This window comes from Armigeres subalbatus, unplaced genomic scaffold, assembly GCF_024139115.2.
Source record: "Armigeres subalbatus isolate Guangzhou_Male unplaced genomic scaffold, GZ_Asu_2 Contig1832, whole genome shotgun sequence".
Taxonomy (NCBI): domain Eukaryota; kingdom Metazoa; phylum Arthropoda; class Insecta; order Diptera; family Culicidae; genus Armigeres; species Armigeres subalbatus.
Window position 1 is genome coordinate 1 of NW_026942653.1, and position 17592 is coordinate 17592.

General features: G+C 38.0%; 1 long non-coding RNA gene across 1 annotated transcript; it reads right to left on the reverse strand.

The window, feature by feature from the left end:
* Positions 1-3921: 3921 nt before the first annotated feature.
* LOC134203389 (uncharacterized) lies at positions 3922-5021 on the reverse strand. The gene is made up of 3 exons (XR_009977588.1): positions 4818-5021; positions 4293-4386; positions 3922-4219 (listed from the first exon to the last, which is right to left on the reverse strand). It is a non-coding gene; the product is annotated as an uncharacterized LOC134203389 (long non-coding RNA).
* Between the last annotated feature and the right edge of the window lie 12571 nt (positions 5022-17592).

Consider the following 17592-nt stretch of genomic DNA (forward strand, 5'->3'; position numbering starts at 1 on the left):
CGCATAAAAGTAAAGTTAGTAAAAAGCCAGACTATGTTGCAAAGTATTCAAATACTTAAACATCAAAATGTTACTTTTAACGTAGAATTACGTCCTTCGGTAAGATAGAGGGGGTCGATAAAGTTTCAGATTTAGGACCGTCACGAAAAGAGGTCTAGTACGATCCAATAACTGCCGTTTTACGATGGGTTCTGGAATTTTTGGTGTCGTCGATCAGTGGCAAGATTCTTTACAACTAATGTAAGAAGTTGATTCAATGCTTTTGCCATCTGAAAAATCAAATTCTGAGACAATGTTGAAATTATACTTTAACGATAAATTACTTTTTATTTCGACTATAATATGCAACATGAACATACATAAAACATTGATGATCAAATTTTACATCTCTCTATCGCACTATACGTAATTCTACGTCCAATTTGCGGTCGTATCACACTTTTTTACTGACCTGTCATATTTACCTTTTTTCAGAAATAAAGAGTCTGTTGGTTTTGCGATGTAAAACTACGGCAATTTTTAGATTGAGCAAATTAAACTTGATCGCTGCTTCTTTTAACTCTGCATTCCAACTGGACTTGACAATGTATTAATGTGTAACCTGTTTTGCAAGTACAATGGACAAACTGTTGAGTCAAATATTCCACCCAAAAACATCCAATACCAAACATAGAAATAAAGTCGCCATCTCTGGATTGTGAATTCTTGCGCCTTCGCTTCCAACGCTAACTGGAGACCCAATCCCAATAGAATAAGTCGTATGTTAAGGGACTTTCTGCGTTTTACCCTCTCTTTCATGAATAGATCTGAGCTGGTTTGCGTTTCTGCTGCAACATAATGTCTTCTATTTCGTTTTAGCAAGAAGTGGACAGAGGTGAATATGGCTAAATTTAATCGCGTTGGAGATCCACAACTGTATGTGTAGCATTATCTGTATAATATTTAAGTAGGGTAACGGGCGGACAGCGTATAGTCCCCATAAACCAAATCACTCTTGTCTCATCTAGACTAATAAAATTTATTAAATCATATTTTAGTCGAAAGCCTGGTCAAAACAAGTCAACGCTAAAAATGATGCACACAATATTTTGAACTGACCAGTCTACTGCTTCCACTCCACAAACACCTACGGCAGCAAACGGCAACTTAATCACACGCAATCATTTTGCAAAAAATAATTTTTCTTTCCTTCTGTCACACACAAGCGACGATTCACCGCAATCAAACTCCATGAAAAAGATTCCAAAATTTTCGGCGCTCAAGATTTATCTAAACCACCGAATCGATATTCCTCTCGGACGCTGGCCAAATCTGTGAACGTTTCTGCCTTAGCAAAATAGAACACGCACGATGGATTGAAACACGCGAAAAGAATTAAACTATAATAACTCTCAGATCAGGATGACGAAAAGCAAGACATTCCACACGAACCCGTTCGCGATTGTGTATTCTGTTTCTGGTGAAAAAGCTTTTGTGAACGACAAAACGATGGATGATGAGCAGCAAAACTGGATGCGAAGTGAACACTTACACACTGTCAGAGGAGAGATGAAAAGGATTTGACAGTTCTTGAGTTGACAGTGTCCGCTGCAGGGTTGGAGCACGAAAAGGGAAACAAATTCGGCACGGTGAAGAGAAATCTGCACATGTAGTACATTTGAAAAGGCCTACAGCCAAAACGTAAGCTTTCACTTGAAAGAAAATGCTGTTCCAAAAAAATGTATCACAATTTCTATTCCTATTTCCCAGGGTTTATGATATTTTAAGCTAAGCAAAAACTTTTAAAAGCTCATAATCAGCACTATCTATCCATCCAACTAACCTTAAAATTGGCACCGAAAACACGCAAAAGAAAGTGTCCGAAATCGTTAAAATAAAAGTTTAAGTCTATTTAAATTTGTTTCTCCAGGATAGGCCTTCTTGATAGAAGTCATTCTGCATTTGGTTGTCGTTCATAGACCCTTTGTTTATATGGCATTTTTCGAAAGTAAACACGGGATAAAGGCTTTTCAGGAGGGACATTTTCTTCTTCTCGAGGTCAAGCTGATGACAGTTCGGAAAAAATTCTCGTTATCGGCCGAAGTTGGAGGTAAGTGCTTTATCCTCAGACAGAAAAAACAGGTAAGTACGGTTTGGCCGTTTTTTAGGGTGGAATTATACACATATTTGAAAATAACATGTTGTAGGGCCCAATTAAAATTAGTTTTTTCTAAGTAATTTGATTGAAGATGCGGAAACATTTCTTATACTATTAGTAGCTATTAGAGGATGCTATCGAAGGTGTTAAGAATCTGAATTTGTTTACTTTCTCATTGTAGGGCCCTAATCAATTGTTACAGCGAGAACATGTCAACACGGAGAAATGGGAAAACCCAAAAGTGGGTGTTTTTTCACCCATCTTGAAATAAGTGGATTGAACCCATAAGATGGGTAAGGAGTGCCTTTACCCCATTTATGGGCACCGAGGCTTGTAATACGTCAAAAAGTGAGTTTACTTTTCACCCACTTTCCCAAAAAGCAAAATTTGGTCCAGGTGGGTAAAAAAAAGAAATACCTCCATTAGGCCAAATAATTTAGCGGTTCAGAGGATTTGGTAATAAACTAATATTGAAACAAAATATTTAAATTTCATAACACAACACGTAATTTATTTATTGCTCTCCATATAAAATTATATACATATTATAGCTTCAATCTAGCTATTTGATTTTATTTTAACTAAAACTGCTTCTCAGTCCTTCTGGATGGATATATGGTCACTCAGTTTCATGTCACTCGATTTCGAGATATATTCCGTCATTATTCTCATTTCCTGACAAGTCCAGCCGTTATTGGATAAAACAATTCCGGGACGGTGATAATCTATATGGGAAACACAAAATTAATGCCTATGAAGTCAGGGATATTTGGTAACAAACGATCAAACATTTCTGATTAGAATGAAACACACTTACCTTCAAACTTGACAAAAAGCGGCAGATCCAGGATAACTTTATGGTAAAAATAAACACTTGATAAATACTTTTTTTAATAAATAGCCCTCATTATTGACTTCTGAATTCAAACGATACCGAATTTGTTTTAAAAAACTGCACAAGTATTTTCAACCATAAGCTGAGTGAAAAACACCCATCTGCTTCGCACAACACAGAGCTGTTTAAAAGGTGAGTATTTTCCACCCATTCAGCAGCGTTTTTCAAATCCCCCACTCTTTTGATACACAGCCTTCATATAACTTCTGAAGGTGGGTGGATATCACCACATAAAATGTGTATTCACAAATCTCCTGTGGGGCACACACTTGTAGTATAGAGAAAGCAACTTTTCGTAATGACACTCGCCGAGACTGCACTTGTTTACTAACAGCTGAACAGGCCCGCAACCCCGAAGCTGTCACTTTCATAGAAGAGCTGTCAATTGACGGTAAAATCAGCTGTTTTTAAACGTCTCATGAAAAGTCCTATTCGTATACCATGGTACAAGGCGACAAGAAAATAATTAAAAAGCTATCTTTAATGAAGACAATAATTCACTGCCAAAAATATTTATATAAGAGCAAGATTACCGGTGGTGAGTTTGAGCCCCGGATAAAAAATATTATTAAAATATCATAAATTTTACTGTTACATCACAAATTAAAACATAGTATTTACCATTGAATGTAATGGAGTTTTAACAATTAAATCACATAAGAAATAATGGTTTTCCAACGATAAAACGAATAGTAAATGGGACTTTTACAATAAAAAAGGGGGTTGTTATGTATCTTTACAATAAAAAAATCGAAAATTTTCATACAAAATTCAGAACAAAACAATTGATTTTACGGTTCTTCAATGGGATGGTTTTAAGGACAAAACCATAGAAAACAATGTGCTTCAAATGTTTTCTATAACTTTTTTATTGTTTTACAGTACAAATACAATACGACTTGGAATACATTTCACACTAATCCTACAATAGAAATAAATTATTTTACGATTTATGTTATTACTTTAATTTGAAAATTGATTTGAATTTAAGATGTAGATATTTTATTCTGTTGTTGAGCGCTCTTCACTTCATAGCTGCTCATTGGGCAGTGTTGCTGCTGGTGAAGAGTAGTGGTGTTCGTAGTTTAACTGTAGTATGGCGGCGCTTATTGCGGCCACTGTCTTAAGGCATCCTTTTTGGAACTGATCCCAATTAACCATGCTTTAGAACTTCCGTGAAGATGCGCCTGTGTATGATGAACATTATAAAAGAATGTCAATGTTCTTCGAGAGCACATAGAAAATATAAAAAAAAGTTACCAGTATCAGCTCTTTTAGTCGGTGGGTTTATCATCTGTAATGGAAAACGTTGATGAATAATGGCAAACAGTGGTTTCCAGTGAGCTTCATAGTTCTGTAAGAAACAAGTCAAAATATTAACTCATATTTGCTTGGCAATAACAATCAAGAACCCCCAGGAAGTGCTTTACAGATTTCTCCGCATGGTCAGTTAATCGAAATCTGCAGGTGCTAACAACCAGAGTGTAAAATAATAGAACATTTTTGATGAAGTCCTGAATATTGGTCATTGAATATTTTCGCACATTCTACAAATTGTTATATTATCTGAAATCGGAACACGTTTTAAATGAGTAAATTAATTGATCACTTAGAACTGAATTCGATTTTCATCAGCTAGGCACTTTCACCGGTAAACATCAATATAAACAATGCTAATTGTTTTTTTTTCTGGATATAGCAAGCAAGCACACTCAGTGACAGTCGAATGAATGAGTTGGAAAATGAATATTTCAAGCACTGCTAACAACACTTACAAGTACTTACCATCATTACAAGGCACAGCAGCCAATGATCCACTTGTCAACCACTAGCAGAATTTAAAAGAGCAGGCAACGAAGCGTCCTGCACCGTTTGATTTTTTTATTTTTCCCTAGCCGCAAAAAAAAACATTACACGCTTAAATGGAATTAGTTTTCCTTGGAGTAAAAAAAAATAAATGAAATTTAAAAAACTTATTTTATTATTAATTTTAATTGTTGTAGAGATACAATTTTTAACATCTGCAATATAATTTATATATAAAAAAATCAAAATAAATATTTGTTTACTCAACATTAGAAACTATTGTTATTTTATGGTATTCGTTGTTTCTTCATTATAATAAATACTTCAAAAATTAATTTAATTTTTCAGATTTTCATCTTTAAAAATTGATCTTGTTCATCAAAATGGACTAATTAAAAAGTTTGGTCAAAAGTTTAATTAACATTAGCGAACCATAATACTATTATAAAATGTATTGGTCACATTTGGATTTATTGTTCTTTTGAGGTAAATACAATATAGATGTTTTTCAACCGTAAATAATCTACATTAAAAGAACAGTCGATTGTATTGTTCACCATTCAATCTATAATATTCCAATGGATTAAACCATACAAAGGTACTGTTAATTTTTATCCTGGGCCGTTTGGCAAAGCGCAGTATCATTACTTGACACTTTACCGGTCGCTACTAAACGCGCTGCTATAACAGTAGCGCGACTGATAGGTGACCAAATTTAGTAGCGCAATAAGAGCGCTGCTATTTGATGAACTATCAACTATTAAACGTTACCGGTACGGAATACAGCAACCAAATTGAGAGCCGAAAATAGTAACCGATACGGAAATGAGTGACGAAACTGAAATGAAAGCGCTGCGCGGGTGATTAAAATGCTCGCGACCGATAATGATGCTCTAAGATAGGTATACGATTTTTGATTTCTCAGTTGTGACAGCTTTACCACAGACAAACAGACGTAACACTGAGGAAATTCCCATCGACCATGAGCTCAACGGTCGTTTTAAATTCAACTTCTTGCTAGTTTCACGTCCAGGGCGCGCGTTGTATACCTTGTATTTGACATTTGACACTGTTTTCTGTTGACATTGTCGTACTAAACTTTGTTTCGTACAACAAGCACGTTAGGTGGTGGTAAAATAGCTGGGCGATGGATTTTAAAACAAATTGTTCTAGCTGTTACGTCTGTTTGTCTGTGGCTTTACTGTTCAACAATGCAATTTAAAGGGGAAAAATGCATATTTGGCGCCGAGTTTGGCGCTATGAGGCAAACATTGTTAAGGTGCCGTCAGACGTTGCAAGCAAATCACTCGCAACAAGTGACAACTGTCAAAAATTTGCCTGTCTGACTACACTGAAAGTGATTGCATGCAAACAAATGACAACTCGTAAGCAAACGCTCGTTTGCAATGTGTGACTGCTAATGCTACGTTTAGACAAGGCAAGTGAATTGAGCAAGTCGCTTGAATCGAACGCGAATGGAACGTGTAAACATCTTAATTCAATTCACTTGAACGAAAAGAAAGTTGAACATGTTCAACTTTTGGCAAGTCAATTGAATTCAACTGAGTTGTTCAATTCACTTGCCCTGTCAAACGTAGCATAAGCGTTAAAATTTTCAACTCGCAGAAACAGGAATTGCGCTTGCTAGTGCAGCACTAGCAAATTTTTCGCTCGCAAAAGTGATAACATTTTCAAGTGGCAGTGTTGCACTGCAAAAATAGGAATGAAATTAGATTTTGTGGCCGAAAAACAAGTTTTTCGTTTTTGTTTATACTTGCATGAGAGTAAATCTGTCATTTGCGTAAAGTAAAAAACGATGGAAATATTGTAATTATACACGGTTAGATCAGACAACCCAAAATGAAGTTCAAACAACTCAAAATTAAGTTCATTTTACTTAATTTGGACCGTTGGTGGGGAAGGATGACCGAACTCGGATTTGAGTAGTTTTCGTTTGATCCCGTGTGAAAAATTACCTAAATATTAAGTTGTTTCCACCTACGCACTTAAATCCAGAATTTCAGCTCGGTAATAATTTTTACAGATTTTACTCGGTAAAACTATGTTTTTACTGATAGATCAGTTAATTTTCTAGAGTTTACTGATATCTGTAATCATTTATACCGATGTCTCAGCAAATCTAATCTATATACTGAACATCGGTAATGAAAATTACCGAGCAATTCGGTAATCCAAATCAGTCAACACTTGTCAAAACAAAATCACTGACCACTCAGTAAAAATTATGTGTTTTACTGAGCTTACGTAGCATATTTTCTGAGATCTCGGTACGCAATGGGGATTACGTGACACTCAATATGGCGTTCTCGAACTATAATATTTCTTCGAGATTATCTGTGGCTTGATTCGAGTGCCAGATCAAGTGAAAAAATGTAAGTATCTTTAATGTGAACAATATACTAGTGAAGTTTTAAAAAATATCATTTGTAAAATTGCTTTTATTTGAATTTTCAGCACAATGGAGAAAATGGCGTTTTAACACCCATTCATGCCATTATCAGCACGATTGAAAATTGCAAGACTGTTCCAGACATTCCGCAGAGAATTTTTAACGGAATTCCAGAGCTACAAAGAGCTGTTGAAGACAACATTAGTGGAATGCGGTAGATTTGCGATAGGGGTAGCAGCTTACAAAAGGAGAAGCAGCCGTTAGAAAATTTTATGAGATAATTTCAAGGATAATTTACTTATCAAAGTGTGTGTATAATTATATTTCATCTAATCTTGAATAAATACAAAAATAATAATGGGTAAAACTTTTCTTCATGTTTATTTAATATTGAGAAATTTGTTGGTATTTTTATTACCGAGCCCAGTTCTTTTTAATGAAGATTCGTCGGTACTTTTTTACCAGTGCCCGGTAAAATTACCGATATGCTCAATAATATTTGACATTTTGCCTTCGAGCGCACAGAACCGAGCAGTCAGTAAATGGGTGATGTTTTACTGAGGTGACTGTAGTGTCGGCTTTACATAAAGCTAGTGAGATACACAAAAAGATTCGTATACGTAGATATCGCAATACATACTCGAGACTTGTATTCAGTGGATAAAGAGAATAAAGGAAAGTGAGTTCAGTTTTGTACCGACTATTAATCGAGCGAGACGCGTTATTATTTCTTTCGGTCAGATATCACATGTTTGTGACGAGGTGAATAATTGGAGTGTGTATAAAAAGAAAGTGTAAATTGTTTTCGGAAAGGTGAGTGGTTTTGTGTTATTAAAACCATAAGAAATGGTAGGATATCAAATGCGAAACGCTGATGGATGGATACGAAAATAGAAAATAATGGATACGGTGAAGTTTGAAAAAATGGCGTCACGTGCAATAAAATGGATGGAAAAAGTTATTGCTCATTATTATGGGTGGATGGAGGATATAAAATTATTGAAAATAGTAACGATGGTGGAAGCATGAAAATGGATAAATTAATCGAGAAATTTCTGTCCGAAAACTACGGCACAAAATGGTGGTGCATCACAGGAATTGTAAAAGAGTGTTAGTGACGAAAAGAATGCAAATAATGAAAAATGGGGAAATGAAAAGAAGTTGTCTGATCGTTCCCAGTACTGTACCTACAGGATGGTGGTACAATTTGAGGATGTGAGTGATTGTGTTATTAGAGAGAAATAATGATGAGTTTGTGAAACAGCAAAACAAAGCTCAAGGAAAATCATCGGTGTGCGCCATTAACAGTTGTGTGAGTGGAAAAAAGCCGATTGCCAGAGAATTGTACTGTGCACATACACTGCTCTCACGGGGCACGGAATGATTGCGTTGATAGGATGCAATCATGCGAGATCGTGGTGAGGGCAGGTAGGTAACAATCAAAATACATTTGAACAGTATTTGAGCGCAAATATATATCTGGTAGACTGTGATTTATATGTAGATATGAATTGGCGGCAACTGTATTGTGCCTGTGTGCCTTTATGAATCTTGCAAATGTGCAAGAAAGGAAAGCAACCGTGTGCTAGGTGATAAAGATTCGCTTGGCAACTGTGTGCCTACATTAGAATTTGTTGCGGAAACAAAAGGGTGCGTAGTTGAAGCAAACATGTATATGTTTGCGTATCCGATCAACAACAGTGTGCGCCTTTAGGTTTGCAACTGTGTGCAAGTGAATGGGAGAAAAGCAACTGTGTGCTAAAAAGGAGAGAAGAAATTGGCAAATTCGTGCCATGGATATTTGCAATTGGTGTGCAAAAGAAGGCAAATGCAAGGTCGTAGGTGTCCATTACAGTTGCATTTTTCTATATGTTCATGATTGAGATATTATGTACATGGTAGGAACACAGTATTCTTCATCTAGAACATTCCGTGTGAGACACGGTGAGACAAAAAAAAACGACAATGATGACAAGGTACGTTACCTATTAAATGATTAATGATACGACTGAAATCATCGAAATAAACATCTCGTACAAAAAAATAAAGTATATTTATTGCTATTTGTTTAAATGTATATATACAATCGTATTATTTATAATGGGATACATGGTATATAATGGGAAAAATGTATCCATCCATCATCGCAATTATTATATATATTATGAGAAGTAGTTACTTTATTTTGAAATATCAAATTATTTAGGATGGAATCATCGAAACGCGTGCGGCCCTTCGAGATCTTGGCCGATAGGTCACGGCTGCCAGTAGAATGGCAGAAATGGAAGCAGGAGTTGGACCGTTATTTTGATGCGTGCGGCATAACATCCCAATGGGAGAAACGCTCCCAATTGCTACATCTGGCTGGCCCAGACCTTCAGGAAATTTTTGACCATCTTCCGGGCGTCGAAGATATCCCTCATGTAGTACTTGATCCTCCATATTACGATGTAGCAATTAAGAAGCTCGATGAGCATTTCGAGCCTATGCGTCGCCGTAATTATGAGCGGCACTTATTCCGGCAAATTGAGCAAAAGGCGGAGGAAGATTTGCTGATTTTGTCCTGAGACTTCGAATCCAGGCAAAGCGTTGCGAGTTCGATCGTTTTGATCAACGGGAGGTAGAGGATAGACTGATTGAGCAGATAGTGGAGCGTTGTAAATCAAATGAACTACGCCGGCATATCTTGGCAAAGGATATGTCACTCGATGAGATTGTAACGCTAGGCACCACCTTGGCCGACGTACAACAGCAAATGAAGGAGTTGGATAGGTCTAGTGGAGAAATGAAACAGCAGGGTTCTATAAACCGAGTGTATCGTCATCCACAGGTTATAAAAGTCCAGGCCATGCTGATTTCCGTCCCACTGGCTCGAATACATGGGTTAACAGATCATGTTTTGCATGTGGAAGGAAAGGCCACTTGAAAGACGACAATAGTTGCAGAGCCAGGAACGCCAAATGCATTAAATGCGGTGGAGCTACCCGGATAAAAATATCATTAAAATATCATAAATTTTATTGTTCCAACACCATTTAAAACATTATTTTTACCATTGAATATAATGGAATTTTGACAATAAAATCACATGAGAAATAATGGTTTTCCACGATAAAATGAATGGTAAATGGGACTTTTACAATTAAAAAGGGGGGTTGTTATGTATCTTTACAATAAAAAAATCGAAAAATTTCCATACAAAATTCGGAGCAAAACAATTCATTTTACGGTTCTTCAATGGGATGATTTCGAGCGACAAAACAATAGAAAACATTGTGTTTTAAATGTTTTCAATTACTGTTTCTATTGTTTTACAATAGAAATACAACAGGATTTAGAATACATTATACTCCAATATTACAATAAAAATACAATTCAATTATTTGTTTTACAATTTTTTTTATTTTCAAATTAATTTTAATTCAATTTAAACTTGATTTTAACTCATTTTAACTCGCATTGCTGTTACTTGGCTTGGTGCATAAACCTGTGAAAAATGTAAATTATTAAAGAATGTCAGTTTTATTAGAAGTTTATAAGAAAGAAAAAAATACCTGCATCAGTTCTTATTATATCCCGTTGGTAAGATTATGGCCAATGGTAGCCACTGAACGATCTTGAATCAGTGAACAGCAAGCAGCAGTATTTTATTTATCATAAGCTTCATTTCTGCAAAGGAACAAGGATATGTCATCAGGTATTATGAAGATATAATTTTTATTTATTTTTTGGTACATTCAAAGTTAATTGCCTATATGCCGGGTATTAAGCCACCCGGAGTGGAAATTAATTACTATGTCTGAAACTTGATTATGCATATGTACAACATGTGATAGATTTAGTTCGGAAAAGGCATTGGAGGGTAACCGCCCCTTCGGTGGGGTTTGATCCCACGACCCCAGTTCTCATGACAGGTGCTTTCCCTACTAAGCTACGAAGGACCTCCGTTGTCCTCTGCAGCTTAGCGGGTACTGATGAAACCAAATTCCCAGCACCAGGTACCAGCCGATCTCTCGCAATACATTTTCAGAACTAACTCTCTCAAATGTATTTTGTACACATCATATCAACCAAGTAGGATCAGTATTTAGTATTGTCCCGCTCCTACACACTTGCTTCATCAACAACGGCGCTCAATGAAGTAGGGTTGTGTGAGGTTGTGCCAGTTTGGTCGTCAGATCCCAACACGACCACACAAGCGAAGAGAGATCGCCACTCGAGATCAGTACATTCAAAGTTAATTGCCTATATGCCGGGTATTAAAGCCACCCGGAGTGGAAATTAATTACTATCTGAAACTTGATTATGCATATGTACAACATGTGATAGATTTAGTTCAGAAAAGGCATTGGAGGTAACCGCCCCTTCGGTGGAGGTTTGATCGACCCCAGTTCGCATGACAGGTGCTTTTCCTACTAAGCTACGAAGGACCTCCGTCGTCCACCGCAGCTTAGCAGGTACTAGTGAAACAAATTCCCAGCACCAGGTACCAGCCGATCTCTCGCAATACATTTTCAGAACTAACTCTCTCAAATGTATTTTTGTACACATCATGTCAACCAAGTAGGATGAGTATTTAGTATTGTCCGGCTTGCGAGAGATCGGCTGGTACCTGGTGCTGGGAATTTGGTTTCATCAGTACCCGCTAAGCTGCGGTGGACGACGGAGGTCCTTCGTAGCTTAGTAGGGAACAAGCACTGTCATGCGAACTGGGGCCGTGGGATCAAACCCCACCGAAGGGCGGTTACCCTCAATGCCTTTTCCGAACTAAAATCTATCACATGTTGTACATATGCATAATCAAGTTTCAGACATAGTAATTTATTTTTTGTTCGGGATGAACCACTGCGTTCATTATGTACATTGAACTTTTGTTGTACAGTAGACGTTCGATAACTGCAAGTCATTTAACTGCAATGCTTTTTAACTGCAATTCGATAGTTGCAACAGTTTTGCAGTTATCGGACCGCTAAACTTCAAACTGATGTCAAACTCAATGACAGCTGCATTGCGCTGCACATTTAGATGCACTTTTATTGCATCTGTCGTCGATTGACAACCGTTTGACGTCTAGGAAATCGTTGCAGTTATCAAACGGCATTCGTTAACTGAAAAGTAAACATTTTGCAGTTATCGAACGGCTACTGTATGTAGTATGAGGTGCCTGCCAGAGTAGACGCGTCTACGCGACGCCGCGCGAAAATTGTACGCAAGGGAATAACAATCAAAAATAAGGAGCTGTCAAATCGTATGGACGCTTCTGCTTCGCATCGCACTTCGCGTCTACTCTGGCCGCACCCTAAGATTACGATTACCGGTGGTGAGCATCAACCGTTTGTCAGCGCAGTATCATTACTTGACACTTTACCGGTCGCTACTAAACGCGCTGCTAAAACAGTAGCGCAGCTGACAGGTGACCAAATTTAACAGCGCTGCTATTTGATGAACTATCAAACATCGAACTGTTACGGAATGCAGCCACCAAAATGATACGGAATGCAGCCACCAAAATGATAACCGAAAATAGTGACCGATGCGAAAAAGAGTGACTACCCAAGTAACACCAAGCATTACAATATTGCACATATATCAATCATAAATCGGCATGCTAAATGCTAATTGCATTAGATCAGTTTTAACGATGCGAAGTTGCATTTATTCATCAACTGTCAGACAACAATACACCAAATCAGCATTACAAATGCAGTGATGCATTACTGATGCTTTATTTCAACATGTCAAAGTAATGAGCCATTAATTCGATCTTATAATTGCCCTTTTCCACTTTAAATCAACTTTTAGGGCTGTGTTTTTTACAAGCATATATAGCTTCATGGTTACTTGGGTAATCTAAAATGACAGCACTGATCAAAATACTCGCTCCCAGTAATGATGCTCTAACGCGCACTAACACTTTAAATATTGTCGGCGTAGCACCAAGTTAGAATTCGGAAGTCGGGACTTCCGAACCGAATTTTCTTCCGAAGTTTTATCCGTCAAACTAATTGAAGCGTTGTTTAGCGCATCTTTAGGCGAATCCAGCGCACTACTTCCGAAGTTGGGAAAGTTGCCTGTATCTGGAGAAATATCCAACTTCGGTATAAAAAGCGGTATAACTTTATTCCGGATAGACAATACTTACCACGGTACAGAAGCCGTATAGTGATCTACCGCTTGCCCAGCAGCAGAAACTGTAATAAAAAAGACACTTTCTGCACCATACAGTTTCATCATTTTCAACTCTAAACATCACTAATTATAAACAAAACTGTACACGCTCAAATGAATTCAGCCATTCTCCGAGTAAAATGATAAGCAAAAGTTTTTGTTCCCTTTCATTTTTTTGAATTAAATTTTTGATTGCATAACATTTCTAGACCTGCAATATATATATATATACTTTATTCAATTAATAAGCAAAGCTATTGTAATTTTATTGTTTTCAATTGTTATTTCATCAATATAATAAATCCATGAAATATTCCAAAATTATATTAATACAATTACATTAGACGGATTTCCAGATCATCCAAACCGAATACTTTTTAAAATTTGTTTAGCTTTTGGATGAGCAATACCAAACATAAGCGAACAATAAAAATATAATAGAATGAATCAGTAACATTTAAATATATTGTTATTTTAATGGACGTACAATAAAGATCTTTTACAACCGTAAACATTTTACAATAAGCGTACAATAGTTTGTATTGTTTGCCACACAATCTATTGTATTTCAATGGGTTATGTCATACAAGTTACTGTAAATTTTTTATACGGGTAGGGCATTTCATGAACCGTTGTTTAAAGCGCGCAGTAGGAGGCGATCAGACACACTTGAAGGCAAAACGGATTAAACTGATTGATGAAATTGACCCAGAAAGCCAAAAAGAAGAAGCAATTTTCTACGCCATGGGGAAAAATACCTTTGATTTTACGGTGGGAGGGGTCAGAATCCCGATGGTTATTGATTCAGGAGCCGACGCCAATATAATTGGAGAAGTAACTTGGAAACGATCTAAAGCGGCAGGAATGCAAATGACACTTCTTACATCAGTTGCGGACCGAAAGCTTCTAGCCTATGCCACAAAACTGCCAATGGACATAGTGTGTATGTTCTGGGCCGAAATAAATGCCGGCGGGAACAAGGCAACGGCAAAATTCTATGTGGTGAAGGATGGTCAGCAGAACCTATTGGGCGAAGCTACAGCAAAGGAATTGAAAGTCCTAAAAGTAGGGTTCGATGTAGCAGCTGTAACCGAGATACGTGAGCTGGCCTTCCCGAAAATCAAAAGGAATTGTCGTAGAAATCCCGATTGACAGGTCAATTCAACCAGTTCAACAAAGTTATCGACGGGCTCCGATTGCATTAGAAGAAGATTTACGATAAGCTCAGATATCTGCTGGATAATGGCATCATCGAAAAGTTAATGGACCATCAGCTTGGGTTTCGCCAGTGGTACCGATTCTCAAAGAATCCGGCGAGGTCAGACTTTGTGTTGATATGCGGAGAGCTAACCAGGCTGTACTCCGGGAATCACATCCACTTCCGCTAATCGAGGAACTTCTAGCGGGTGTAGACGGTGCAGTCAAGTTCTCTAAGCTAGATGTGAAGGATGCGTACCATCAACTAGAAATCTCGAGGGATTCTCCAGTGATTACTACGTTCATAACAAAATATATGGACTATTCAGGTAAAATGTATTTCGTTTGTTTCAACTTTTCTTCATTAAATAAATAAATGAATTCGGACTATCTAACGGTATATTAATTTCAAACTCAGATACAAACGGTTGATGTTTGGCATCAGTTCGGCCCAGAAGCTTTCAAAAGTCATGGATACATTGATAGCGGGATTGGAAGGGGTTATAGTTTATCTCGATGACGTAATGGTCTGGGGAAGAACACAAGAAGAACACGACATCCGTTTAGCCAAACTCTTGGATCGATTGAAAGAGTACAATGTGCTCTTGAACAAAGACAAATGCCAGTATAATGTGAATGAGTTAGATTTCCTGGGGCATAATCTTTCAGCGGAAGGAGTAAAACCAACAGAGAGTCGAGTTAGTGCCGTGGGAGACAGTTCCGAAGACCAAGAAAGCGTGACAGAGCTTAGAAGTTTCTGGGTTTGATTACCTATGTCAGTAGATTCATTCCGCAACCTTGCATCAAAAACGGATTCTTTGCGTGACTTGTTGAAAAAAGACACGAAATTTCAGTGGACAGAAGTTCATCAGCTGGCATTCGATGAGATCAAACAAGCAGTAACGAAAATTGGATATCTTGGTTTCTTTAATCCTAAAGATAAAACAACCCTGGTGGCGGATGCCAGCCCATGTGGATTGGGAGCTGTTTTGCTGCAAGAGGACATAAATAAGCAGGGAAGAGTCATTGCTTATGCTAGCAAATCTTTGACTGTGCTGGAACGTAAATATTTTCAAACGGAGAGGAAGCCCTAGCGTTAGTTTGGGCAGTCGACCGTTTTAAACTATACCTGCAGAATTAAATTTGATTTGATGACGGGCTGGAAACCGGTAGAATTCCTTTTGAGTCCTAGATCGAAACCATGGGCGCGATAGGAACGGTGGGTGCTGCGGATGCAATCCGACACCTATAAAATGGTTTACGAACCCGGGCCCACAAGTGGAGCTGATGCGTTGTCAAGGTTATCGGTTTCAAATGATGTAGAAGAAAGTTTCGATCCTGAGAATGAAGGCCACGTTCACAGGTTAACCATTATGTCGCTCCGATAGCAATCACAGTACAGGAAATTCGAGAAGAGACTAGTAAAGATGATGAAATCAGGAAGTCATTGAAGCGTTGCGTGAGGGTAATTGGATAGGTAAAGCTAAGCGCTATAAGCCATACGAAACAGAGCTCTGTGTGTCAACAGAGGGGCTACTAAGAGGAGGAAGAATAATCATTCCGGAGAAGCTAAGACGTCGTACATTGGAGCTAGCGCATGAAGGACATCCAGGATGGTTGTTATGAAAAGACGTCTCAGACAAAAGTCTGGTGGCCTGGTTTGGATGGCGAGGTGGAACTTTTCGTTAAAACTTGTAGAGAGTGCACTTTGGTATCCAACGCCGCTGCTCCAGAACCTTTAATCCGAACGGAAATGCCCGATAGACCTTGGCGACACATCGCGGTTGATTTTATGGGACCATTACCATCGGGCCACAATCTGCTGGTAATTGTAGATTATTACAGCCGTTTTGTAGAAATTATTGTGATGAAAGAAATCACTGCCAAGAGCACTGTACAAGCACTTCACGAAACGTTTTGTCGCTACGGAATTCCTGAGACAATGAAATCGGACAATGGCCCTCAATTTGTGAGTGAATCCTTAAACGACTTCTGTAAGGAATATGGCATAGAACTTGGAAAACTACTCCCTACTGGCCTCAAGGGCAAACAGATCACTTAAAAAGCGGTTACAAATCAATGAACATCCAAATCGGATTGGAAGTGGGACATGCGTATGTATTTGCTGATGTATAACTCTACCCCACATTCTACGACTGGAGTTGCCCCATCGGCACTTATGTTCGGAAGAGTGCTTCGAGATAAGCTGCCAGGATTCCCATCAGTAGCAATGAAATCAAAGGAAGAAGCTCAAGATAGAGACCGCGAGAGAAAGATGAAAGAGGCAGAGTACGCAAACAGAAAGCGCAAAGCAGTTCCAAATTCTTTAAAGGAAGGAGATGTGGTGGTTGCGAAACAGATGTCAAAGGAAAACAAGTTGGCGTCTAATTTCAGTCCAGAAGAGCTGGTTGTTCAGAAAAGAGTTGGATCTGACGTCACAGTGAAATCATCGGAATCGGGAAAAACCTTCCACAGGAATGTATCTCACCTAAAACCTATTTCTTCCAGCAAAGCAATCATAAACGATAACAGGGAAATTGACGAAACCGAAAGTGGCTCATCACCATTATCAAACGTGAGGGAGACACAAAACACAAATAACCAATCAGTATCAACGAACATGGAACGACCTCATCGAGATACAAGAAGACCAGAACATCTGCAGGACTACATTCTAGGAACAGTAAAAGACTACTGAGAAAAGGGGGAGTTGTAGTGTCGGCTTCACATAAAGCTAGTGAGATACACAAAAAGATTCGTATACGTAGATATCACCAATACATACTCGAGACTTGTATTCAGTGGATAAAGAGAATAAAGGAAAAGTGAGTTCAGTTTTGTACCGACTATTAATCGAGCGAGACGCGATATTATTTCTTTCGGTCAGATATCACAGTGACTACCGAGAGCTCAGCTGTTGAGAATTCGGTAATTCGTTTACCGAGCTCGTCGAAAAAAATTAAGTGTGTAATGTTAAGT